The following is a 4,661-nucleotide window of genomic DNA, read 5'->3' as shown; positions in this document are numbered from 1 at the left end:
GGACGGTGTGGGGCTATTGTCTTTTTTTTAACCAATTGGAAACGCTGTTTCTCAAACAGGGCGTAGTCTTCAAGCTACTTGATTTTTTTCGTCTGAAGAGCTGAAAATATGAATTGTGTGAATGCTCCAAAACATTCACACTAGTGATGGGTTGATGAGGCGTCATGAAGCGTTTCGACACATTGCAAAACTGTATTGATACTGTGTCGATACTGTGTCACTAGTGATGGGTCCGGCAACACCGATGCATCGGCGCATGCGTCGAACTCATAGAGCAAAACCCTGTGTCTTCTTCTTCTTCTTCTTCTTTTGTTTTTTTTATGGCGGTTGGCAAGCAACCTTGTGGTGTGCATTACCGCCACCTACTGTAATGGAGTGTGAACCAAGGTGGATCCCTACTCTATATTATTTTATTTAAAGGCCTACTGAAACCCACTACTACCGACCACGCAGTCTGATAGTTTATATATCAATGATGAAATCTTAACATTGCAACACATGCCAATACGCCCGGGTTAACTTATAAAGTGCAATTTTAAATTTCCAGCTAAACTTCCGGTTGAAAACGCCTTTGGATGATGACGTATGCGCGTGACGTAGCCAGTGAAACAGAAGTATCGGTACCCCATTGAATCCAATACAAAATAGCTCTGTTTTCATCTAATAATTCCACAGTATTCTGGACATCTGTGTTGGTGAATCTTTTGCAATTTGTTTAATGCACAATGGAGACTGCAAAGAAGAAAGTTGTAGGTGGGATCGGTGTATTAGCGGCTGGCTGTAGCAACACAACCAGGAAGACAGAGATGGATAGCAGACGCGTTAGCCGCCGAACTCACCTTAACTTCCTTCGTCTCGCTGACCGCATCTGTGATCGGGTGAAGTCCTTCGTCGCACCGTCGATCGCTGGAACGCAGGTGAGCACGGGTGTTGATGAGCAGATGAGGGCTGGCTGGCGTAGGTGGATAGCTAATGTTTTTAGCATAGCTCTGTGAGGTACGGTTACTAAGTTAGCTTCAATGGCGTCGTTAGCAACAACATTGTTAACCTTCGCCAGGCTGGAAAGCATTAACCGTGTATTTACATGTCCCTGGTTTAATAGTATTGTTGATCTTCTGTCTATCCTTCCAGTCAGGGATTTATTTATTTTGTTTCTATATGCAGTTAAGCACGATGCTATCACGTTAGCTCCGTAGCTGAAGTGTTTCGTCGATGTATTGTCGTTGAGAAAAAAGTCACTGTGAATGTCCATTTCGCGTTCTCGACTCTCATTTTCAAGAGGATATAGTATCCGAGGTGGTTTAAAATACAAATCCGTGATCCACAATAGAAAAAGGAGAGAGTGTGGAATCCAATGAGCCAGCTTGTACCTAAGTTACGGTCAGAGCGAAAAAAGATATGTCTTGCACTGCATTCTAGTCCCATCCATCCATCCATCCATCCATTTTCTACCGCTTATTCCCTTCGGGGTCGCGGGGGCGCTGGAGCCTATCTCAGCTACAATCGGGCGGAAGGCGGGGTACACCCTGGACAAGTCGCCACCTCATCGTCATTCACTCTAATGTTCCTCATCCACAAATCTTTCATCCTCGCTCAAATTAATGGGGTAATCGTCGCTTTCTCGGTCCGAATCGCTCTAGCTGCATTGTAAACAATAGGAAAATGTGAGGAGCTGTTCAATTGACTACGTCACACTACTTCCGGTAGGGGCAAGGCTTTTTTTAATCAGATACCAAAAGTTGCGATCTTTATCGTTGTTGTTCTCTACTAAATCCTTTCAGCAAAAATATGGCAATATCGCGAAATGATCAAGTATGACACACTTTAAAGGCCTACTGAAATTAATTTTTTTTATTTAAACGGGGATAGCAGATCCATTCTATGTGTCATACTTGATCATTTCGCGATATTGCCATATTTTTGCTGAAAGGATTTAGTAGAGAACAACGACGATAAAGGTCGCAACTTTTGGTCGCTGATTAAAAAAGCCTTGCCTGTATCGGAAGTAGCGTGACGTCGCAGGTTGAAGGGCTCCTCACATTTCTCCATTGTTTACACCAGCAGCAAGAGCGATTCGGACCGAGAAAGCAACGATTACCCCATTAATTTGAGCGAGGATGAAAGATTCGTGGATGAGGAACGTGAGAGTGAAGGACTAGAGTGCAGTGCAGGACGTATCTTTTTTCGCTCTGACCGTAACTTAGGTACAAGGGCTCATTGGATTCCACACTTTCTCCTTTTTCTATTGTGGATCACGGATTTGTATTTTAAACCACCTCGGATACTACATACTCTTGAAAATGAGAGTCGAGAACGCGAAATGGACATTCACAGTGACTTTTATCTCCATGACAATACATTGGTGAAGCACTTTAGCTACAGAGATAACGTGATAGCATCATGCTTAAATGCAGATAGAAACAAAAGAAATAAGCCCCTGACTGGAATGATAGACAGAAGATCAACAATACTACTATCAGGAGACACCGAACCAATAACTGGAACTGTAATTGTGATTAAATAAGCTCTGCTTCTTCCTACTCCTTTTCGAACATGTTGAAAAGAGAAACTGGAAATTGTGATGTATCATGTTGTATGCTTGCATGTTCGAAATAAACTCAAACTCAACTCAACTCAACTACATGGTAAATGCTTTGCCGCTTGTCGAAGCCTAGCAATGCTGTTGCTAACGACGCCATTGAAGCTAACTTAGCTACGGGACCTCGTCAGAGCTATGATAAAAACACTAGCTCTCCACCTACGCCAGCCAGCCCTCATCTGCTCGTCAACACCCATGCTCACCTGCGTTACAGCGATCGAAGGTGCGACGAAGGACTTCACCCGATCATCGATGCGGTCGGCGGCTAGCGTCGGATAGCGCGTCTGCTATCCAGCTCAAAGTCCTCCTGGTTGTGTTGCTGCAGCCAGCCGCTAATACACCGATCCCACCTACAGCTTTCTTCTTTGCAGTCTCCATTGTTCATTAAACAAATTGCAAAAGATTCACCAACACAGATGTCCAGAATACTGTGGAATTTTGCGATGAAAACAGAGCTGTTTGTATTGGGATACAATGTGTCCGAATACTTCCATTTCAACCATCGACGTCACGGGCAAACGTCATCATACATAGACGTTTTCAACCGGAAGTTTCGCGGGGAATTTAAAATTGCACTTTATAAGTTAACCCGGCTGTATTGGCATGTGTTGCAATGTTAAGATTTCATAATTGATGTATAAACTATCAGACTGCGTGGTCGGTAGTAGTGGGTTTCAGTAGGCCTTTAACCCAGTGTTTTTCAAATATGTGTATATTGCTTTATAACCTACGTGTTCTGGGTGCAATCCTAATATATCTTCCACTGCTAACCTAATATTCTCTTTCGCTAACTTACTTTCCAGTATTTCCCTTTCTCTATTGTATTTCCTACAGTGTATTAAAACATGTCCTACACTTTCTATCTGTTGGCAAGAATCACACAGTCCTGTAGTATGTTTCCCTATCAATTTTAATGAACTATTTAGATATGTAAGTCCTAATCTCATTCTAGTAATAATGTCTTCTTTCTTCCTATTTCTATTGCCTCCTCTCATTACACCTACTCTCCTATGGACTTTGTAATACTCTTTACCTTTTGTTTCCTTATTCCAATTATCCTGCCACTTTTTAATGTGTTCTATCTTAATTATGTTCTTCACTTCTTCTTTACTGTGCTTAAAGGCCTACTGAAATGAAATTTTCTTATTTAAACGGGGATAGCAGGTCCATTCTATGTGTCATACTTGATCATTTCGCGATATTGCCATATTTTTGCTGAAAGGATTTAGTAGAGAACATCGACGATAAAGTTCGCAACTTTTGGTCGCTGATAAAAAAGCCTTGCCTGTACCGGAAGTAGCGTGACGTCACAGGTTGTGGAGCGCCTCACATCTGCACATTGTTTACAATCATGGCCACCAGCAGCGAGAGCGATCCGGACATAGAAAGCGACGATTACCCCATTAATTTGAGCGATGATGAAAGATTCGTGGATGAGGAAAGTGAGAGTGAAGGATTAGAGGGCAGTGGAAGCGATTCAGATAGGGAAGATGCTGTGAGAGGCGGGTGGGACCTGATATTCAGCTGGGAATGACTAAAACAGTAAATAAACACAAGACATATATATATACTCTATTAGCCACAACACAACCAGGCTTATATTTAACATGCCACAAATTAATCCGCATAACAAACACCTCCCCCCTCCCGTCCATATAACCCACCAATACAACTCAAACACCCGCACAACACACTCAATCCCACGGCCCAAAGTACCGTTCACCTCCGTAAAGTTCATACAGCACATATATTTCCCCAAAGTTACGTACGTGACATGCACATAGCGGCACGCACGTACGGGCAAGCGATCAAATGTTTGGAAGCCAAAGCTGCGTACTCAACGGTAGCGCGTCTGCTATCCAACTCAAAGTCCTCCTGGTTGTGTTGCTGCCGCCAGCTGCTAATACACCGATCCCACCTACAGCTTTCTTCTTTGCTGTCTTCATTGTTCATTAAACAAATTGCAAAAGATTCACCAACACAGATGTCCAGAATACTGTGGAATTTTGCGATGAAAACCGACGACTTAATAGCTGGCCACAATGGTGTCCCAATATGTCCG

General features: G+C 43.0%; 1 protein-coding gene across 1 annotated transcript in view; it reads right to left on the bottom strand.

The window, feature by feature from the left end:
- Nucleotides 1-4,461, bottom strand: part of LOC133642931 (uncharacterized) — a 111,770-nt gene extending 107,309 nt beyond the window's left edge. The window contains exon 1 of the mRNA XM_062037350.1: nucleotides 4,442-4,461. The gene's annotated coding sequence lies outside the window, so the exon portion shown is untranslated. The remainder of the gene's footprint in view (nucleotides 1-4,441) is intronic.
- Nucleotides 4,462-4,661: the final 200 nt, after the last annotated feature.

The sequence above is a fragment of the Entelurus aequoreus genome, linkage group LG25 (genome assembly GCF_033978785.1).
Source record: "Entelurus aequoreus isolate RoL-2023_Sb linkage group LG25, RoL_Eaeq_v1.1, whole genome shotgun sequence".
NCBI lineage: Eukaryota > Metazoa > Chordata > Actinopteri > Syngnathiformes > Syngnathidae > Entelurus > Entelurus aequoreus.
Note: the sequence above shows the minus strand (reverse complement) of the source record. Positions and strands in the feature narration are given on the sequence as shown.